Below are 24,061 nucleotides of genomic sequence, written 5' to 3' on the forward strand. Positions count from 1 at the left end.
TCTATTGAGATAATCATGTGTTTTTTGTCGTTGGTTCTGTTTATATGCTGGAGTACGTTTATTGATTTGCATATGTTGAACCAGCTTTGCATCCCAGGGATGAAGCCCACTTGATCATGGTGGATAAGCTTTTGGATGTGCTGCTGGACTCAGTTTGCCAGTATTTTATTGAGGATTTTTGCATCAATGTTCATCAGGGATATTGGTCTAAAATTCTCTTTTTTTGTTGTGTCTCTGCCAGGCTTTGGTATCAGGATGATGCTGGCCTCATAAAATGAGTTAGGGAGGATTCCCTCTTTTTCTATTGATTGGAATAGTTTCACAAGGAATGGTACCAGCTCCTACTTGTACCTCTGGTAGAATTCGGCTGTGAATCCATCTGGTCCTGGACTTTTTTTGGTTGGTAAGCTATTAATTATTGCCTCAATTTCAGCTCCTGTTATTGGTCTATTCAGAGATTCAACTTCTTCCTGGTTTAGTCTTGGGAGGGTGCATATGTTGAGGAACTTATCCATTTCTTCTAGATTTTCTAGTTTATTTGCATAGAGGTGTTTATAGTATTCTCTGATGGTAGTTTGTATTTCTGTGGGATTGATGGTGATCTCCCCTTTATCATTTTTAATTGCGCCTATTTGATTCTTCTCTCTTTTCTTCTTTATTAGTCTTGCTAGCAGTCTATCAATTTTGCTGATCTTTTCAAAAAACCAGCTCCTGGATTCATTGATTTTTTTGAAGGGTTTTTTGTGTCTCTATTTCCTTCAGTTCTGCTCTGATCTTAGTTATTTCTTGCCTTCTGCTAGCTTTTGAATGTGTTTGCTCTTATTTCTCTAGTTCTTTTAATTGTGATGTTAGGGTGTCAATTTTAGATCTTTCCTGCTTTCTCTTGTGGACATCTAGTGCTACAAATTTCCCTCTACACACTGCTTTGAATGTGTCCCAGAGATTCTGGTATGTAGTGTCTTTGTTCTCATTGGTTTCAAAGAACATCTTTATTTCTGCCTTCATTTTGTTATGTACCCAGTAGTCATTCAGGAGCAGGTTGTTCTGTTTCCATGTAGTTGAGCGGTTTTGAGTGAGTTTCTTAATCCTGAGTTCTAGTTTGATTGCACTGTGGTCTGAGAGATAGTTTGTTATAATTTCTCTTATTTCACATTTGCTGAGGAGTGCTTTACTTCCAACTATGTGGTCAATTTTGTAATAGGTGTGGTGTGGTGCTGAAAAGAATGTATATTCTGTTGATTTGGGGTGGAGAGTTCTGTAGATGTCTATTAGGTATGCTTGGTGCAGAGCTGAGTTCAGGTCCTGGATATCCCTGTTAACTTTCTGTCTCATTGATCTGTCTAATGTTGACAGTGGGGTGTTAAAGTCTCCCATTATTAATGTGTGGGAGTCTAAGTCTCTTTATAGGTTACTGAGGACTTGCTTTATGCATCTGGGTGCTCCTGTATTGGGTGCATATATATTTAGGATAGTTAGCTCTTCTTGTTGAATTGATCCCTTTACCATTATGTAATGGCCTTCTTTGTCTCTTTTGATCTTTGTTGGTTTAAAGTCTGTTTTATCCAAGACTAGGATTGCAACCCCTGCCTTTTTTTGTTTTCCATTTGCTTGGTAGATCTTCCTCCATCCCTTTATTTTGAGGCTATGTGTGTCTCTGCACATGAGATGGGTTTCCTGAATACAGCACACTGATGGGTCTTGACTCTTTATCCAATTTGCCAGTCTGTGTCTATTAATTGGAACATTTAGCCCATTTACATTTAAAGTTAATATTGTTATGTGTGAATTTGATCCCGTCATTAAGATTTTAGCTGGCTATTTTGCTCATTAGTTGATGCAGTTTCTTCCTAGCCTCGATGGTCTTTACAATTTGGCATGTTTTTGCAGTGGCTGATACTGGTTTTCCTTTCCACGTTTAGTGCTTCCTTCAGGAGCTCTTTTAGGGCAGGCCTGGTGGTGACAAAATGTCTCAGCATTTGCTTGTCTGTAAAGTATTTTATTTCTCCTTCACTTTTGAAGCTTAGTTTGGCTTGATATGAAATTCTGGGTTGAAAATTCTTTTCTTTAAGAATGTTGACCCCGTCTCTACTAAAAAATACAAAAAATTAGCCGGGCGTGGTGGCGGGCGCCTGTAGTCCCAGCTACACGGGAGGCTGAGGCAGGAGAATGGCGTGAACCCGGGAGGCGGAGCTTGCAGTGAGCCGAGATCGCGCCACTGCACTCCAGCCTGGGCGACAGAGCGAGACTCCGTCTCAAAAAAAAAAAAAAAAGAGAATGTTGAATATTGGCCCCCACTCTCTTCTGGCTTGTAGAGTTTCTTCTGAGAGATCAGCTGTTAGTCTGATGGGCTTCCTTTTGTGGGTAACCCAACCTTTCTCTCTGGCTGCCCTTAACATTTTTTCCTTCATTTCAACTTTGGTGAATCTGACAATTATGTGTCTTGGAGTTGCTCTTCTCAAGGAGTATCTTTGTGGCATTCTCTGTACTTCTTGAATTTGAATATTGGCCTGCCTTGCTAGATTGGGGAAGTTCTCCTGGATAATATCCTGAAGAGTGTTTTCTAACTTGGTTCCATTCTCCCCGTCACTTTCAGGTACACCAACCAGATGTAGATTTGGTCTTTCCCATAGTCCCATATTTCTTGGAGGTTTTGTTCATTTCTTTTTATTCTTTTTTCTCTAAACTTCTCTTCTCACTTCATTTCATTCATTTGATCTTCCATCACTGATACCCTTTCTTCCAGTTGATTGAATTGGCTACTGAGGCTTGTGCATTCATCATGTAGTTCTTGTGCTGTGGTTTTCAGCTCCATCAGGTCCTTTAAGGACCTCTCTGCATTGGTTATTCTAGTTAGCCATTCATCTAATTTTTTTTCAAGGTTTTTAACTTCTTTGCCATGGGTTCGAACTTCCTTCTTTAGCTCAGAGTAGTTTGATCGTCTGATGCCTTCTTCTCTCAACTCGTCAGTCATTCTCCATCCTGCTTTGTTCTGTTGCTGGTGAGGAGCTGTGTTCCTTTGGAGGAGGAGAGACGCTCTGATTTTTAGAGTTTCCAGTTTTTCTGCTCTGTTTTTTCCCCATCTTTGTGGTTTTATCTACCTTTGGTCTTTGAAGATGGTGATGTACAGATGGGGTTTTGGTGTGGGTGTCCTTTCTGTTTGTTAGTTTTCTTTCTAACAGTCAGGACCCTCAGCTGCAGGTGTATTGGAGTTTGCTGGAAGTCCACTCCAGACCCCGTTTGCCTGGGTATCAGCAGCAGAGGCTGCAGAACAACGGATATTGGTGAACAGCAAATGTTGCTGCCTGATCGTTCCTCTGGAATTTTTGTCTCAGAGGAGTACCCGGCCGTGTGAGGTGTCAGTCTGCCCCTACTGGGGGGTGCCTCCCAGTTAGGCTACTCTGGGGTCAGGGACCCACTTGAGGAGGGTCCCTTCTGTCTGTTCTCAGATCTCTAGCTGCGTGCTGGGAGAACCACTACTCTCTTCAAATCTGTCAGACAGACACATTTAAGCCTGCAGAGTTTTCTGCTGCCTTTTGTTTGGCTATGCCCTGCCCCCAGAGGTGGATTCTACAGAGGCAGGCAGGCCTCCTTGAGCTGCAGTGGGCTCCACCCATTTCGAGCTTCCAGGCTGCTTTGTTTACCTACTCAAGTCTCGGCAATGGCGGGCGCCCCTCCCCCAGCCTCGCTGCCACCTTCCAGTTTGATCTCAGACCGCTGTGCTAGCAATAAGCAAGGCTCCATGGGTGTAGGACCCTCTGAGCTAGGCGTGGGATACAATCTCCTGGAGTGCCGTTTGCTAAGATCATTGGAAAAGCACAGTATTAGGGTGGGAGTGACCCAATTTTCCAGGTGACATCTGTCACCCCTTTCTTTGACTAGGAAAGGGAATTCCCTGACCCCTTGTGCTTCCCAGGTGAGGCGATGCCTCTCCCTGCTTTGGCTCGTGCTCGGTGCGCTGCACCCACTGTCCTGTACCCACTGTCCGACATTCCCCAGTGAGATGAACCTGGTACCTCAGTTGGAAATGCAGAAATCACCCATCTTCTGCGTCACTCATGCTGGGAGCTGTAGACTGGATCTGTTCCTATTCGGCCATCTTGGCTCCACCCCGTGAGTCTTAAATAGATTGAGTAATAGAGGGAGTGTTAGAAAAATAGGAAGAAAAAAGATTGCAGAAGTAGGCAGAGGTTGATCTTTTTGTGCCTCCTAGGCTGTGATTAGGAGTTAGAGTTTATTCTGAGTAGAAATTTTTTCAAAGTTCTAAATGCTATTTGAGGAATTTAAGTGTATTGGACGTGCTGATTTTAGGTGAAGAAATAAGGGAAACACTCATTTATTTGTCTTTCATCAAATATTCATGAAGCAATTGTCTCATACCAACCATATTTTGTGGCCCCAAGTATAGGGAATGCTAGGATTCAGTAATTCCCCAAACAGAAGTCCTTGCCCTTTTCAAGCTGACATTCTAGCATCACATAATAGAATGTTTGGTAGCAATGCATGTGAAAATTAAAGCAGGGTAGCAGGATATGCACACATGCTATTATTGGTAGGGTGATGGAAGGCCTGTTAAGAGATGACACTTAGCTGACATTTCCAAGCAGTGAACAAGTGAGCCAAGCCAATATCTGGGGGATGATTGTTCTGGGCAGAGGAAATGGCAGGATCAGCAACTACACTGATTTTTTCTTTTTCTTTTTTTTTTTTTTTTGAGCTCTGTCGCTCAGGCTGGAGTGCAGTGGCGTGATCTCAGCTCACTGCAACCTTAAATGATGGTTCTAAAAAATCCAGCAGTATAGAATGTGAAGACAGTGATAGAAGATGAAGACAGAGAGGTAGCTAGGATCCTTGAAGGGCATGGTGAGGGTTTTAGTTTTGCTTCTAAATATAATGGGAAGAGATTAGAAGCTTTTGAGCAGAAGAGTGACATTATCTCATGTGTTTTAGGAAGATCATCTTAGCTGCTGTGTGAAGTAGCAAATGTTCGAAGTACAAGGATATTTAGGAGGCCATTATAATAGTTCAAGCAAGAGATGATGGTGGCTTTGATATGGTGATAGTAGCAGAAGTGGTGAAACATTGTCAGGTTCCAAGTATACTTAAAAGGAAGAGCTAATAGGATTTGCTGATGGATTGGATATGGAGTCTTAGAAAGAAAGGAATCAAGTAAGATTCCAATAGTTTGACCTTATATACCTGGTGAATGTTGGTGCTAGTTTTAGAGTTGGGGAAGACCATGGAAGAAAATGGGAAGGGGAAAATAAGAAGTTCGTTTGAGTATTAAGCAGCAGATGCCTATTAGATTTTTCTGTGAAGATGTTGAATTGGCTGTTGAATAAACAAGCCTGGAACTCAGGGTCAGGTCTGGAGATGGAAATTTGGAGATACTGACATTTGGATAGTAATAAAAGCTGTAGAAATAGACGAACCAGATAGGGAGTTAGTTAAGCAGGGAAAAGAGAAGAGCATTGAGAAAGGAGCTTGTGATTTGGAGATCAGATGGGGAAAGGCAAGAGGTAGGAGAAAGGTGAGAAAGGTGTGGCATCTCAAAAACTAAATTGAGTATTTGAGGGAAAAGGGCACAATCAGTGTGTCAAATAGTGCTGGAGAGTCATATAGGAAGAGGACTGAGAATTGACTGCTGGATTTCATATGTAAAGTTCACAATGTTCATGCAAAAATGTTTTGGTAGGAGGTGTCAATGAAAGTCTGATGGAGAGGGTTTGGGAAAGAAAAGTGAGAAAATGGCAAGAGGATATAGGCAATGAATTTTTTTTATTTTTTCTGTAAAAGGGATGAGAGGAATGGGATGAAAGCTAGAATGGAATACAATGGAATACAGAATCAAGAAAGTTTTGTTGTTAAACCAGCATTTGTACCCCATGAATCTAAAATAAAAGTGAAATTATATGTATATATATAATATATATGTTTCATACATTCATATGTGTATATATTATATATGTCTTTCATACATACTTATATATGTAGAAGAGCAGCCTCATTTGTTATGATGTGTGTGTAATTGCCTCTTTATATCTTTCAGTAATTCTCACCTTTTTATTGATTTATTAGTATTATTTTTATATTAGAAACAATAATTGTTTACCAACTATATTGTAACTTTTCATTTGGGTTGCCATTTATTATTCAGTCTTATTTCTGATATTACTTTTTAAATACAGTCATAAATTTGTATACAGTAAAGACTATTCATCTTTTTCTGTTTCAATTCTTGCTTCGGTGTTTATGTAACCCAGATGTCAGGTTTTCTTTCAGAATTAAATAAGATTTGCATAATCCTCTGTTCTGTTTTGTTGGAAGCCTTTCCTAAGATATCTGCAAATTCCTGATGGCTTATATCTTATAGCATTTTCTGACTTCATGAACATCTGATTTTCTGAGTCTATTGACTTCTTTTTGATTCCATGCTAACTTATTCACCATTCCTTGAATTTCTCAAAACCCATTCACACAAGAGATTGAGATTTATTTATTCTTACAAATGGCCAATCAATGTGCCAAGTGCTGAATACCCCTCTTCTGCCTTAAATGCCATTTCAATATATTCAGAACTTCTACATAAGCTTGGGTCTGATTCTAGACTCTTTAGTTAATTCTGTTTGATCTGTCAGTCTACAATATGATTTTAATTACAGTAACTTTGTTTATTCATTTATTTAATATATTTATTGACTATGTAACATGTACCAATCACTAGCAAATGCTAAGAACACAGTGGTCAACCAGGCAAATATGGGTTTCTCTTTTTGTGAAGCTTAAATTTTAGTAGTAGAAAGTTACTGATAATTAACCACAGAATATGTTGAATAAAAACAAAAACATCAATAATTGTCAAGAAACACATACTTAGAGTACAGTAATAGTAATTCAATGATCTACTTTGTAGAGGAAGATCAGGAAAGACTTCTGATACTTTATTTAACATTAGACCTCACAACAGAAGGATGGGAATGACCCAGCCACATGAATTCTTTCAACTAGGCAGCGATGAAGCTAAGGCAATGGCAGAACTTCACTAATATGTATGTAGATGACATGATTCTTCTTAGCAGTTTTGTATTTGTTAACCTTGAACTGCCATTTCTTCAAGATGATATATAATTCTTTTTGACTATATGCAGGGATTTTCAAATCAGATATCTAACTTTGGCAAAACACGTTTGAAAATGTTATATTTTCTAATTATTTTGTTTTCTTCAGGCATGCCACCTAGCTATACATAGGACCTCTCTTGCTTTCACTTCATATCCATCTTTTTCAATTTAATTTTTTTCTCATCCTGTCTTTATTTCTGTATGATTTACTCAAGTCTGTCCTCTACATTATGGATTTTGTTTTCTCTGTCTTTTCTCTGCTTTTCACTGCTGCAAATACTATGTTAAGTTCTCCCATGGTGTTTGTTTTTTCTAATTTCTTTACTTTCCTTTCCCAGTTCTCTTTTCATCTCATTTTGTTGTCATATTGTCTCATCTTACATCTCTCATTTTATAGCATTCTTGATCTTTCTAAATGCTTTAGAGGTTAGTTATTTTCTAAATCTAATTGTGAAATTATCTCCTCCTAATTGGGCTCTTCTTCTACCATTCATGCCATGCTTTTATTTTTTCTTCTTTAAGGGGACAGAATTTTTGCATAGGTTTGATGTTTCTTTTCTTCTTTTTCCTCTGCTATTTATTTCAAAAAAATTCTCTCTGGTTATGTTACATACCCACATTGTTGGCCAAGGTTTCTTGGCTGCCCTCCCTGCCTCTCTGACTTCCATTTGAATACGGCTAGGAACTAAGTTGGAACTCACAGTCAGTCAGTGGCTCTCAAAGTGTGGTCCACAAAACAGCAGCATAAGCATCTTCTGGCACTTACTAGAAGTGCAAATTCTTAAGCCCCCATCCCAGGTCTCTTGAATCAGAATCTCTGGGATAAAACCCATCAATCTATATTTTAAAAAGACCTCCTCGCGGGCACGGTGGCTCATATCTGAAATCCCAACACTTCGGAAGGCCAAGGCGCGTGGATCACCTGAGGTCAGCAGTTTTCAAGACTAGCCTGCCAAACATAGCGAAACAACATCTCTACTAAAAATACAAAAAAATTAGCTGGGCTTGGTGGAGGGCACCTGTAATCCCAGCTACTTGGGAGGCTGAGGCAGGAAAATCGCTTGAACCCGAGAGGCGGAGGTTGCAGTGAGCCGAGACTGCGCCACTGCACTCCAGCCTGGTGACAGAGCGAAACTCCGTCTAAACAAACAAAACAAAATGAAACAAAACAAAACAAAAGAAAAAACTTCCTCATGATTCTTAGGCGTATGAAGTCTGAGAACCAATGGTTTAGATATGTTTCCCTGCTCCCTCTACCCCACGTAGTTCCCATTTTATTTATGTTCATGCCACAGTTCTAAATACTAGAATTCTGGGGCAATGTACTTCAAATTTATTACTGTTTTGTTGGCAGTATTTAGTGTTATATGGGTGTTTGAGTAGAACTCTTCACTGTCCTGGAATTCCTTTTCATATATTCAATACCAGAGATTTTTTGGTTTGTTTTAGTAAATACAAAATTATTTTTGGTTCCTCTCACCTCTATCTCCTTTCTCACTGGCTACAAATTGTACCTGTATTGTATGACCTGCTCCTCTTAGTTGCTGATAGACTTTGCCACTAATAGTATGTGTTATTAGTTGTAGCAAATAAAAAATTTTGCCAGCCAGCTGCAGTGGCTCATACCTGTAATCCCAGCCCTTTGGGAGGCCAAGGCTGGCAGATCACAAGGCCAAGCGATAGAGACGATCCTGGCCAACATGGTGAAACCCTGTCTCTACTAAAAATATAAAAGTTAGCTGGGCGTGGTGGCACTTGCCTGTAGTCCCAGCTACTTCGGAGGCTGAGGCAGGAGAATCGCTTGAACTCGGGAGGTGGAAGTTGCAGTGAACTGAGATCTCGCCACTGCACTCCAGCCTGGCGACAGAGCGAGACTCCATCTCAAAAAAAAAAAAAAAAAAAAAAAAAATTGCTGCATTGATCCAAATTTGGAAGAATATCTGTGATGTTAGCTATACATCAGTATGCTGCTATATACATTTAAGAGCCAGTGGTTTATATTATGTGTCTGGTCATATTGATTTCTGTGGTAGGTAAGACGAGAACTAGAGCCCTGCTCCAACATAAGAGCTTTTTTTTCCTGGGTTATCTGTGGGTGAACTGGAACTTTTGTACTGGACGATAAGCTTTTTAGATTTGAGAACATATCCTGCTTTGGTGGCAGAAGTATAGGGAGAGGATTGGTTTATTTTCATATTTAAGAATGAGTTGGCTAATTTGGTGTGATGTCAAATGAAAAAAGAACTTCCATATGGCAGATTACAAAGGAATCCAGGAAAACTTTTAAGGCTAACAGATATGTTTATTTGATCTTGATATGTGTTTTCATGGGTATGAACACTCATCCCATTGTACACTTTAAATATAGATAGTATATTGCATATTATGCCTTAATAAATCTCTTTTAAAAGCTCCATGGGTTTTGTAGGCATGTCTATACAGTTTGCCCAATAGTATGGTTTGTGGATGTGGATCATTGGCTCTAACCATGACACTTAGTAAATTTTCCTGTCTTCCCATCATCCACAGGACAGAGAGAAAGTATGGCAAGACATACTGGCTTTGTTAGGCCTGTCACTGTGATTTTTGAAGTGTTTCTGATACTCAGTGAAAAACGTACTACAAGATATTTTGGCTAACATTCATCCTAGCTCTCTTCTTGTATGCTGAGAATGGAAAGCAGAAACAATATTCCTAGACTCTTTAGAAATATTATTGCATGAGACTTTGATTAAAAGAATGAATGTAGCAGACAGAGGTAGAACGTGGGGGCACAGGTTGCTGCAGAGGTGACATGGTTCTGGAGCCAGCATATTAAGTGGTGACCTCCTAATGTGGAGATGGTTTCCTGATCCAGATGCTTCCTGTCACAGTGGTGGCAGTGTTTCAGTCACATCAGAATTAGTATGGTTTTGCAGTCAACAATAGTGCAAATAGACTCCTGATTTATTATCTTCCTGCATTGGCGATGGTTGCTTTTTCATTCACAGTAGTGGCAGAATGTTTCTGAGGGCTAGAAGTTGGTCCTGGGAGATTAGCCTGGAGCCAGTTCCTCCAGCTGTTCAAATTTATGTAAGCACTGAATTCCCTACATAAAACTCTTTCTGCTTAAACTAGTTAAAGTGGATTCTGTTGTGTGCAATGGAGCTCTGAGTGATAAAGTAATTAGCAGAAGTGGTTGCAGGCAATAGAACATAAAAAATAGGACTTTATTGTATGTACAGGCTATTATGGCACTGAGTGAGCAATTACTTAAATCATCACTTCTGGTTATCTGAAATGCGATTGAAGGCAAGGATTTGGAAGAGAGAATGACTACTGTGATAGACAATCATAGGGGGTATGAGGAAGAAAAGGACTTTGGGGTGGGTTGTTTTTTTTTTTTTTTTTCAAATTGTGTTCGTGAACTAAAAGAAAGAAAGTGATAGGCTCAATATTTTAAATTCTTAGCTCTAGGAACTGTCTGAGAATCAAGGAATTTCTACAACTGTTCTCGAAAAAGCTCTCATCTTTTGTAGCCTCAAGACTAATTTAGATGGAAATCAGATGGAAAGCCTGATGCTGCAGTTTGTTGAATTATAAGGTAGGTTGAATGTACAGTTTTACCATTTGTTTTTCAAAAAATTGAAAACATTGCCTTAGAATGAGATAGACCTCATCATTGAAAGGGTTTCATTTAGGAGGATTTGAATATATATGCATACCCTTGAACCTTACCAAGTCTCTCTTGCCAGCTAAAGCAGCTCCTCCTTTGCCTGATGATGTTGATTTTGCCTCCCTTGAATACCTATAACAGCTTGTCTGAGGCAGGTTCCTCTCAAAGGGATGACGGTTCTCTTCTTGCAGTATCTTTACTAACTTTATTGTTACCACATCCATAGCCAGTCAGATTCCTGCATATCTCAGGCAACAATTGCAATGTCAAGCCTTAGGGGAAAAGGTTTTTAAATGAAATGAGTTAAGTAATTTTTGTGAATATATTTATAACAGCAGAAAACTAGAGATTATGTGTGGGAAATGGATTTTGATGTTGCTAGACCAAGGCTTTGATAGGTTTAAATTCATGATATGGACACAATTGCCAGAGATGTGGGATTCAGTGTGTAGGCTGAGCATCTGAGAGTATTTATGTTTGTTCTGATAACTGATGAATCCTAGACTTAATGGCGGCTTAAGCTAAATGAAATTGAGATGCCGTACATTTCTGAATATCATAAAAAAGAAGAAATGCACATCTTAGAATGGGTTTAACATGTAATTAGTTTAATTGCCCTACAACTATGTCTCTCAAGAGTACTCAAATCGGCAGAGCGTGGTGGCTCACACCTGTAATCCCAGCACTTTGGGAGGCCGAGGTGGGTGAATAACCTGAGGTCAGGAGTTTGAGACCAGTTTGGCCAACACGGTGAAATCCTGTCTCTGGTAAAAATACAAAATTAGCTGGGTGTGGTGGCACATGCCTGTAATCCCAGCTAGCTGGGAGGCTGAGGCAGGAGAATCACTTGAACCCCAGAGGTGGAGGTTGCAGTGAGCAGAGATCCGCCAGTGCACTCCATCCTGGGTGACAGGAGTGAAACTCTGTCTCAAAAACAAACAAACAACAACAAAACAACAACAACAACAAACAAAATTCATCGATAAATGCATTGATGAGGGTAGTTTTTTTGACATGGCTGTTTTCTATAGGCTGGAAATAAAGACAGACATGTTGCCATTCAAATGGTATCACAACTTTAATGGGGATGTAGAATTTTATGTAATGAAGGCCAACTCTGGCGACAACCACATCAGAAAGCCTGAGCAGAGTTACCTCGATAGGCGTAAGGGTAAGGGTGGTTTGATGGTGTTGTGCTGAACTCTTATTAACCTCAATAGGGAAGGCGCCAGGCTCAAGAGGCTGAAGAGAAGACCCAGAGCCAGAAAATGAGACATGGGGTTTTACTAGGGACTTACATGCAGGGGAGAGAGTCTAGTCGTGGTGAGCTGAACAGAACTACCTTACTTATAGAAATGATCCAGTGGTGGCAGGCTGGACAAGATGTCCACCTTACATACAGTCCAGTGGCAGTGGGCTGGCTAGACAAGTTATCTACCCTACATACAGTCCAGCAGCAGCGAGCTGGACAAGATAACCACACGGCCCAGTGATGACAGAATGGGCAGGAAAACTGCCACTGCTTGCAAACAGCATGTAGTTTGTATAGCATTTTCACTTAACAACACTTTCCTCACTGACCTCCACCTGGCAACCCTCACTTAACCCAAAACTCAGGACCTCAATCCCCTATAAGTCCTGTGTTGCAAGGGATGAGCTAGGGGCACAGATGTTTTTCACAGACTAGGAACAAATCTCTGGGCCGGCCACTTCCAGATTCCCAAGCTTGGAACACACATTCAGGGGCATCTGCCATACAGGGTCATTCTAAGGGTATGCTTAAATTATTGCTATCAGGTGCATTTACCCTACAGCTGACATAAATGTTTAGTGTGGCTTATTGATCTTGGGGCCCTAGGAATAAAATAGATGGGCAGCTCACTAAAAACTCAAGGTCTGTGAACAAACACCTGAAATGAGATATCATGATAGTCATGGCCTCCGCACCAATTCCCAGACCTGTCAGCACATGGATGAGCCTTTTGAATGAAAGGGAATCATTGCTGTCTCTGTGACTTTGGATTATTCCTTCTTTGTTACACCAAGGGACTTCTGGAATCTTTATTCATTCTAGTACACCATAAAATTCAAGTTTTCAGTTCACCAATGATCCTTGAAGATAGACTACCAACATCTCACAAGCACATACCATAAATCTTCCTCCCATTGCTGATAATAAGTTAATAATGTATAGAGTAAAAGAAGATACTCAGATCTTTCAACAATTATTGATATTGGTTCTGAAATAACACTAATCCCTGGGGACCAAACTGCCACTGTGGTCTACTTGTCAGGGTGGGAGGCTTATAGGTTCTAGTGAGAAATGCAGTTTTAGCCAATGTCTACCTCAGAGTATTTTTTGGTAGATTTATGTGTATATACTATGATTATTTTTCCAATTCCTGACTATAGAATTTATATATACATGTATGTATATATAAACATATATAGTCACACTTTGCTTAACTTAATATATAATAAGTCACAGATATTCTGAGAAATGCATTTTTTTTGAGATGGAGTCCTGCTCTATCGCCCGGTCTGGAGGGTCAGGGGCACGATCTCGGCTCACTGCAAGCTGCGCCTCCTGGGTTCACACCATTCTCCTGCCTCAGCCTCCTGAATAGCTGGGACTACAGGCACCCTCCACCACGCCTGGCTAATTTTTTGTATTTTTAGTAGAGACGGGGTTTCACCATTTTAGCCAGGATGCTCTCGATCTCCTGACCTCGTGATCTGCCCGCCATGGCCTCCCAAAGTGCTGGGATTACAGGTGTGAGCCACCGCCCCCGGCCAAGAAATGCATTGTTAAGAAATTTTGTTGCTGAGTGAACATCATAGAGTGCACTTACCTTATACAAACCTAGATGGTTATAGCCCACTGCACACCTAGGCTGTATGCCATAGCCTATTGTTCCTAGGCTACAAACCTGTACAGTGCAATACTGTACTGAGTAGTGTAAGCAATTGTAATGCCAGGGTATTTGTGTATCTAAAGATATCTAAACATAGAAAAAGTATAGTAAAAATACACTATTATAATCTTATGGGACCACTGCCATATATGTGGTTCATTTTTGACAGAAATGATGTTATATGGCACATGACTGTGTATGTACATGTGGAGATATATATATACATATACACACACACACATATATACACACATATATATACACATATATATACACATATATATATACACACACATATATCTATGCACACACATATACAATTACCAGCGTAATTCACACATGCCATACTCTCTGTGGTAACTAACAATCCTCCTTTTGAAGAACAGCTCTTGGTGTGCTATGAGACTCTAGCAGGGACTAGATATCTATATGAGCTATTTCTCATGAATTTGGCAGTGTCTGATTCACCAAGTCATAAATTATGGCATAATCAGCAGTGCTCCATCCTTAAGTGAAAATATTACATATTTCTAAGGCTTGTGCAGGTTCCTCTGATGCACTCCATTCTTCCTTTAACCCACACCTAGGACTAGATGGGAAGTTTCATATGACCTGAGAAAGAAAAATACCGAATCCTGTATAAAGATGATTTCTCAAGACATGGGGCATGAGCTGGAAGCAGACTGGCTGCTGAAGCATTACAGCTTTGCTCAGGGGGGTTAATGAAAGACAGAGAAGGAAATCCTCCCAATGGGCAGAACATACAGTGATAAATCTAATAGTCTATTTTGCCTAGAATGGAAGAATAAAAGATAGATGAACATGTGTGTGTATGTGTGTGTGTGTGTGTGTGTGTGTGTCTCAATCATGGGCAATAGCTAATGGCTATGGGTTGGAAAGATTTGAGGACTGACGACAAATGTTTGAGGAAGAAATAGGGAGATGACCCTTTGGATGCGCCCAGGGGCTGAGGCATGTGTCCTTTATGATTACTCTCCAAAAGGTCTCACTCTGAGACACGGTTCTTAAAATCAAGTGAACATGATGGTCACTTGTTTGGTGAGAGAGAAACTCTTTCTCCAGCCACTCCAGTGTTGGCTCAATAGGTTAATGAGCAAAGTGACTATGGTAGCACAGGTGGATTTCTCTATCAGTTTAAGTACATGAACTTTCTTCCACCATAGTTGATATGGTTATATATCAACTAACTGCCCAAACTGCAAGGAACAGAGAATCATGCCTGGGTAGTCTGGTGGTAGACAGATTATATTAAGCCCTTTACATCAATGGAAAGAACAGTAATTTTCTGCTCTGGAAATGGATTATTCAATCTAGATTTGGATTTACCTTCTCTGCTTACAAAGCTAACATCTGAGGACTACTAAACAGATTATTTGCAGTATCCCACACAATACTTTTTCTGACCAAATAATGAATTTTTATAGCAAAAGAAATAAAGCATCAGGTTGATGCTTAAGGGATTTCACTGGTAATACCAATCCAGAAGCAGTTGCTGTATACAATGATGGAATGGCCTACTGAAGACTCATTTATGACAGCATGTAAGTAACACACCTTGTGGGATTAAGGTGCTTTCTTACCAGATGTGTTATTTACTTTAAACCATTGATAAACATATTTCTCCCATAATTGGAATACATGGAGCCTGAAAATATAATGAGAGACATGGGAATCACATCTCTCAGAATTATATCAAATATCCTACTTATAGCATTTTGTTTCTTGCTGCTGAAATTTTAGGCTCTGCTTGTTCAGAGGCCTAAGTATCTAAGAGAAGACTGTGTCCTCCAGGGGTACAAAAATTTAATTGGAAGACGAAACTATCAACTGGCTTTCTTAGGAAAAAGAGGCTAATCCTATATTGGTGGGCATAATTGATTCTAAGTATGAACGGAGAAACAGAGGGAGGAGTATGGCTACAACACTAGTCATTGTATGCCATGTAATGCTAGACATTCTAGCATGTCTCCTATAACTGCCAGTCTATAACTGCCAGTCTATAACTGAAGGACTAAAGCAGATATGCATATTTTGGAGATTGTTTTGTTGTTTGGAAATACTAGTATGAAAAAATAGGTTGTATGTAGATACTGGGTAAACTGAAAGCAGCCTTTTAAAAGAAATATTCCAAATTTTCTAGAATGAAAGGTTGACAAACCAAAAACCACATTTTCAGGCTCTCTTGCAGCTGGAGTTCTGGACGTAATTTAGATGATAGCAATCAGAAGCATCTTTTTGTATGTGATAGATTTATTATTAATTGATTCACATGGGTAGTTCTCATTGATGTGAGACATCCATTTTGCTTATATAAACAGAGGATGATAGAGGTTATATGGTTCTGGGGTCATCTGCTAAAGCTTTCTCATTTAGAATGTGACTCCCTGATTCAGTAGGTTCTTGCAGAAGAAGCTTTCTTGATCATAGCAGAGACAGTGTGAATTTGGGAGCTGTTCAGATTCAATCCTGCTCCTCTTGACCTTCCAGCGATTTTGTTAAGTACATAGTTTTCTACATTGGATCCTGTTATGTTTTGACTAGCTAGGGTGGATTTTATTTTCTGCAATTGAACTTGTCCAACATCTCTTCCCTCCAACTGGAGATATTAGTGAGATTTTTTTTTCTGATAAATTTCCACTTCCAATCATGTCATGCGATTCTTTTGAGAAGGTAAACAATGTAGATTATTGGCAACTTGTTTTAATTTAGTCCAAATGTAGACAATGTTTCTCAAATGTTGTGCTCTAAGGTTAGGATTCTGTCTTATTTACAGGACTGAGTTTCTTTACTAATTTTGATTCTTTCTTAGAAATTTATTTTCAACAGAAAAGAGATCTTTAATAAGTTATTACATAAAAAATCCTGAACTGATTCATTCTAAAGTTATTTTAATTTCAAGCTCAGTTTACATTCTGTTGCTCAAGCTGGCAAGCTATATAACCATGCCTTCCTCATCTATTTGGGGATTCCTTGAAATAGGAGAACAGATTTGTCTAAAGATATCCTCTCCAGTTCTCAAGTTATGTCAATGAAACAGACTTTTTGTTTTTTTTTTTTTAAAGAAGCCCAAGGGTTCAATTCTACAAACCAGTGGAAGTTTCAGTGGTTCTCAACCTTGGCTATACACAGAATAATATGGGAAGCTGCTGAAAAGTATTAATGCAAGGGTCACAACTCTGATAAATCATTCTCTTAGTGGGTACGCATTTTTAAAAACCTCCCCCAGATGTTTCTGATTCACAATTATTGTTAGTCTGCCTAGACTGCCAAACAAAATGCCGTATCCTAAGTGGCTTAAACAACAGGAATTTATTTTCTTACATATCTGGAGGCTAGACATCTCAGATCAAGGTGCTGCCAGAGTTGATTTCTGGTGAAGCCTTTCTTCCTGGCTGGTAGATGGATTTTTCTCTGTGCCAGTGTGGAGAGAAAGAGATCTCTGTGTCTCTTCCTCTTCTTATAAAGGTGCAAATACTAGTTGGGTGCAATGGCTCACACCTGTAATCCCAGCACTTTGGAAGGCCGAGGTGGGAGGATTGCTTAAGCCTAGGAGTGCAAGACCAACTTGGGCAACATGGTGACACCCTGTCTCTATAAATAATAATAATAATAACATAATAATAATAATAAAAGAAAGATACAAATACCCTCAGAAAAGGGCCCCACCCTTATGACCCCATTAAACCTTAATTACATCCTTCAAGGCCCTGTCTCCAAATATAGTCATTCTTGGGGTTAGAGCTTCAATATATGAATTTTAGGGGACACAGTTCAGTCCATGATATTGGTGACTGATAATCACAGCTTTAGTGGAATCACTCGGAATTTGGGGTTAGATCTTAGGGCAAAAGAAAAAGCCAGAGAATCACAATGTTATACCAGATTTAGGCTATGTGGCAACTTGGCAACTTCCACAAGGTAGAATGGAGAGAAGGGACAATAAATAGGAACGGTATGGGCTGGAAGCAGGAGCTAGTCGACCAGAACATATCGTCTTTGTAGAATGGCAGGCTCAAGTCCAGTTCAAGCTGGCATAAGGTGTTAAGGCTAGTATAGCCCATTTAAGGGTGGATTACAATAATGAGACTTGTCAAGGGCTGGAGTTCTTAAAGTGATGACTTCTGAAGTAGATAACAAGAATATGAGAGCCGGGGTCCAATTTCAGTGACGGGAGTAGTAGAGAATAGATACATGGTTCTGGAAACTGGTTTTCAGAACAATGCTCTTGACTTAATGTGAAAATTGGAAAGTAAGTCTTGAGGCCTAAAAAGCCAACAAGGACACACAATGGGTAGGTTAGAGAAGATTTAACAGAAGACTGAATCTATCCCCATGGTCAGCTGATGTGGGAACAGCTGACTATCATTAAACTCACTTGGTGGTGGTGTAAAGAATCTTTTTAATACTGATATGGCTCTCATTGGTCTACTCTCTGGAGCAGTGGTTCTCAAACTTTAGTGAGCATCAGGACCACCTGGAGTGGATGTTCAAGCAAGGATTGCTTGGCTCTACCTTTGATGTTTCTGGCTCCATAGATCTGGGATGGATCTATTCTGACTCAAAAGGTCTGGGGTGGATGAAGAGTTTGCTCTTGTAACAAGTTTTTAGATGCTGCTGGTTTGGAGACCACTTTAAGAATAACTGATCTTGTGTGCATGTAGTAGACAATTTATATGAGAATGCTTAAAAAGGTAAAGCATTATATATGTGTGCCCATCTCCACAATTTCTCTCTCTCTCTGTCTTTCTCTCTCTGCACAAATAGTAAATATGAAAACTCAGAGAAGGTAGGAAAGCAACTTTTGATAGTTGGAGACAGGGTGTTATATAGATATCCAGGAAGCTAATCTATTCGAGAGCTTCTGGGTAATGGGAAAGAATCCTCCAGATAATACTCAACCAAGAAGTTATTATTTCTTCCTAAAGCTAAGGAGACCAATAAGTTCTCTTCTATCATAACAGTGGCCACGTGTTTTAGCAAGGGTTACTGGCCCTTTTCAGTGTGCCTATTATCAGAATTCCTTGATATAAATTAACTTGTGCTCTTCTCTCAGTTTCCTTTCTCACCTTCACACCACCAAAGGTAGATTCTCCTCAAAAGGAAAATTAGGGATTCAGGGAAGGAATCTTTAGAAAAAGAGGCCTTATCTAAATGTCCAAGAAAAAAAAATAGGATTAGTTTTGTTAGTCCAAAGCTTAAGGAAAAGGGGAAAAGACCCAGGCTCTCACTTACAAGTGTTCTAGCTCTGCTTTGTATAAATGTGAGAAGGGCTCTTTCCAATGTAGCTTAGGCTTAAAAAATTATTTGGATGATTATCTGATAGATGACAGGAAAGTATAATGAGAAAGGGGACTTTTTCTAATTTACATTGAGTTTCCATTTGGGCTAGCAGGTTCCCGGCAGAATCTCTGGTTAGGGGAGATTGGTGGACAAAAGGAGAGGAGTATAGCCTGGTGTGAAAGATTGTGTCCAGATGTCCTAGTCCATTTCTGAGGGTGCGCCTATATTTGTGTTGCTGCCTAGAAGTTGTCAAGTGAGTGGTCTGAGAGAAGGACCAATGAGAGGGATACTTTTCTCATGCTGCAGAACTGAGTGGGACCAGGGAGCCAACACAAGCCCACTGCCTTTGGGATAGCTCCCAGAAAAGGGTGTCTTAGTGACTAAGAATGCTATGGCCTATGTTTCCCAAGAGCTCTCCTACTGATTGTCCTATCATTATATGAGTCATATTGTCACCTGTCCATGCCTGAAGACTTGCTCACCAATCTTCCAGCTGTTGAATTTGTGAGACTTTAAGTTGCCCACATTCAGAGTCATCAAATGAGTGGGATAATATACTACATGAGCCTTGAGTCTTCACATGCCCACTGTTCAATTGCCCTGTGAGAATGCTTTCTCCCAAAACCCAATAACACCCTTAAGGCACAAGAGGGTTCTAGACATTTAATGGAGTAAGTTTTTGAGAAGGACCTGCCACATCTCTACCACTGGACAGGGTAAGGGCATATCAGTATCTTCCAAGAAAGGCACAAATGGAGGAAAATATATCTCTTATACATAGAAAGCTACATGGCCAATGTCTTGGCTCTTCATTCATCTATTAAGTAACAAACAGGACGGAATATATGGTTCAACTGAAGTTGGTTAATGTATGACCTATATATGATTGCAGACATAAAGACTGAGAACACTGCATGACAGCTAACCTTGATTCAAGAATTACTGCATGCCAGATACAATACTAAGCCTTTCACAAGTATTATCTTATTAAATGTCCAAGCAACTCTATCAAGTAAGCATTTTTAAATTTTCTCATCTTAAATATGAGGCAACCAAGTTTAACTCAGGTCTGCTTGTATAGTGCCTGTACAAGCAGTGCCTATATAGTGCCTACAGTACAGCACTATACTGACTCTGTAGGACAGAGTTATGTAATTAATGTATTCCAGTTTAGATTCAAGGGTATGACCAATATAACACTGACTGGTAGTCATTAGAGATGGGCACCAATATGAGTAGGGGTGGGAAATATCAAAGAAGGTTTCAAGTACAGGAGATGAAAGTGACATGGAGTAGAACCAAACCTAAGATAATACCATGGCCACTCATAACTAAAGTTTTCATCAGTGTCCTAATAATTCCAGGATTAAAAGATGCTTCATGAGAAGTTGGTGCCAATGTTAAATATGCTTACTAGAAGCTGTAGAGGATAGCTGCTTCTTAAAGATGCATAGTGTAAATTAGCTTATTACCAGAACCTATTTAATGTTGGTTTTACTCAACATTTTTCAAACATATGTGGTTGCAGATCTCTTTTATGTGTAACAACAAATTCCCCCAAAGGCTCTGCTGCCCTAGTGAGATGAGATTAGTAGTCAACTTCAGAAACACATTGAAGGTATATCAGAATACTATCTTTTATTAGTGTATTGCATTTAAAATTTTTATTCTTGTATTTGTGTTTGAGCTACTGACTAGTGAGCTATAAATAATTCATTCCAAAATAAATTATTTTAACTACATCTTTCATTGTTTCTATAATGCCCAAATAATAAAATAATGCCTTCAGATATTAATAATTAGAAATATGTGTTTGGGGACCCCAGTGCCATTTGCAATCATTATCTGGTGTCACAATTGGGCAGAATAAAATAAAGTGGAAATGAAGTGACTTTGTGGATAGACCTTAAAGTGACACAAAGCTCGGAGAGGTTGCTGTGACCTGACAGTGGGTAGGAAAGGATTACCATTCAGGTGCTCACCAGCTATCTGACTAAAGGTTTCACTTAACATTAGAGAGAAATGACACAATTTCCCATGACACATAATTCATAACAGGAGAAAGATGCAAATATGAGGTTTAAATAAATAGGAAAGTACCCAAAACCCAGAACATAGGACACTCTTGAAATAGCCTCCCTGGCACCTTCCTTGAAGGACCTACTTATCCCATCCGCATTGTTCCTGCACGTGCTCTTGTGTTACTACAGTGACCCCATAATGCTGGGTGCAAATTGAAGGGAACCAATACTTCAATGGGACTTAAAAAAGGATTTTATTATGAAATAATTGTAAACTTAAAGAGTTACAAGAATGGGACAAAAAAGTCCCATATGCCCTTTGTATCCTTCATGTAGATTGAGCAGTTGTTATCACTTTGCTACATTTTCTTCCTCTCTCTTGCTCTGCGCGCACGCGCACGCACACACACACACACACACACACATTAATTTTTCCTGAACTGTTTTTAAGTTGCAGACATTACATACCTTTATCCTCAAATACTTCAGTGTGAATTTTCTAAGAACAAGGACATTCTTAATTATAGTATGATGCATTGCAAAATGGCTAAATATTCTTCCCATACCTGTATGCATGTCCTTTTATAATATAATTTTGATGCTCTTCCTCTCAGGAGAACCAGTCTATTTCTTCAACCCCTGAATCTGAACTTAGCCGTGTGACTTGCCTTGGACACAGAATATTAAACGCTGATGTAAGCAGAAACTTGAAAAATGCTTGTGCTTTGGGACTTGCTCTCCCTTGATACTGGGCATGTGTCTGCCACCACGTGAACAAGCCTGTGCTAGGCTGCTAGGGAAAGGGAGACATTTAGCCATCCTCTTTGTCAACATCAAGCCAAGTGTCATTAGTGTGAGTGAGGTCATCTAGACTATATAATTTCAGCTGAACCCACCCAGAATATAATTACTAGCCAATTCATAGAACCATGAGAAAGAATTAATGTTTGTGGCTTTAAACTATTAAGTTTTAAGGTGGTTTATTTGCATAGCAGAAACTAATCTACAAAGTAAAATGATAAAAATAGGAAATATAACATTAACACAATTTTATTGTCTAATCCATATTCAAAATTTTCCAATTGTCCTAAATATGTTTCTTATATCATTTTTTTCTTCCCAATTCATGTTCCAATCCAGATTCATGCTCTGCAATTAGCTGTCACATCTCTTTCATTTCTTTTCATCTGGAACTCTTCCTTAGCCTATTTTTTTCCTTCATGGCTGATATGTTTGGATATAGCACAGAGCAATTATTTTGAAGAACGTCTTTTAGTTGGAATTTGTATGATGTTTCTTTATGATTAGATTTAAGTAATGTACTTTTTCTGTAAGAATACTACATCAATGATCCTATGTCCTTCTTAGTGCTTCATATCAGAGTACATGGGATGTTAGTTTGCCTTATTATTGATGGTATTAACTTTGTCATTTCATTAAGGTGGTGTCCACCTCATTTCTCCACTGTAATATTACTGTATTTCCTTTTGCTATTACTAAATAATCTACAGGGAGCTATATTGTCAAAGTAAATATCTTGTTTTAATTCTACTTTCACACAATACTTTTTTAAAGTTTTAGTATGTATCATGCTTTTCAAAAAATTTTATTTTATTGTGGTAAGAACACAACCTGAGATCTACTCTTTTCATAGATTTTTAAAGTGTATCATATAGTCTTGTTCACTATAGGCACAGTATTGTACAGCAGACCTCTAGAATGTATTCATGTTGAGTAGTTGAAAGTTTATGCTCAGTGATTAGCAATTCCCCTTTTTTGCCTGGCTGCAGCTGTTGGCAACTACCATTCAATTCTTTGCTTCTATGAGTTTAACTATTTTAGATACCTCATCTAAGTGGAATCATGCACTGTTCGTTCTTCTGTGACTGACTTTTTTCATTTAGCATGATATCCTCAAGGTCCAGCCATGCTGTCCTACACTGCAGGATTTCTCTTCCTTACCAGAACAAATTACTACCGTGGTGTTTGCAAAAGGGCCTCAATGGGATTTTTTGAACATAGGATTTGACAGCATCAAGTAAATCTCTTTGTTTGACTGAATCTATAAGATCAGCAATCAGTGGTAGCAGGTAGATATCACTGGAAAGACTCCCTTTCATGTGGAACAAGCTGGTCAGCAGAGGAAAAAATGAAGCAGAGCTCTACTCCTGAGTCCCGGCTGCATCCTTGCCTTTCCCACATCCAAAGTGTTACAGCTTCTTAGTTCTCAGAGTCAATGAGGTCACCTTTTTGCTTGAAGTTGGGCTTTTGTTACTTGTTATGAAAATAATTGTAACTCTTTACCTAATGTACCACCTATACTTACAAGTACAGCCCATTAAAAGTATACTGCCAATGTAAATATTACTAAGGTAAACAAGATCATGAGTGTGAATTATGAAGATAAGCATGCTACTGTGATTCTATGAATAACCTCAAATGGCAAAAGCAATTCAGAAGAATTTTAGAGTCTGATTGTGAAGAAGGATCAACTCTGATCATATATTGCAGGCTGGGATCTCTGGAAGCAGATGCTGAGATGGAGTTTAGGGTGTCAGTTGTTTTATAGGGGTTTATGCCTATGAAAGGAAAGAAGAGGCAGAATTGGGCTGAGAGAGAACTGTGATTCAGGCCTAACAAGGCCATGGCCCACCTTGTCAGTCAGAGAACCCTGTGTCTGGCTAAAATTTCTGGTCCGGCCAGGCATGGTGGCTCACGCTTACAATCCCAGCACTTTGGGAGGCTGAGACAGGAGGATCTCTTGAGCGTAGGAGTTTGAGACCAGCCTGAGCAATATGGTGAAACCCTATCTCTACCAAAAAAAAAAAAAAAAAGGCCAAACTCCCCCAAATTAGCTGGGTGTGGTGGTGCACACCTGTAGTCCCAGCTACTCAGGAAGCCTAGGTAAGAGGATCGCTTGAGCCGGGGAGGTGGAGGTTGCAGCGAGCCGAGATCGTGCCACTGCTTACATTCTCACCCTACTTAGTCTAGATATGGATGGCTTGGGAAGGGAATGAGCTCAGGCTAGCTGACTCTGCAGCTGATGCAGAC

The sequence above is a fragment of the Gorilla gorilla genome, chromosome 10 (assembly GCF_029281585.2).
Source record: "Gorilla gorilla gorilla isolate KB3781 chromosome 10, NHGRI_mGorGor1-v2.1_pri, whole genome shotgun sequence".
In the NCBI taxonomy this organism is placed as follows: Eukaryota; Metazoa; Chordata; class Mammalia; order Primates; family Hominidae; genus Gorilla; species Gorilla gorilla.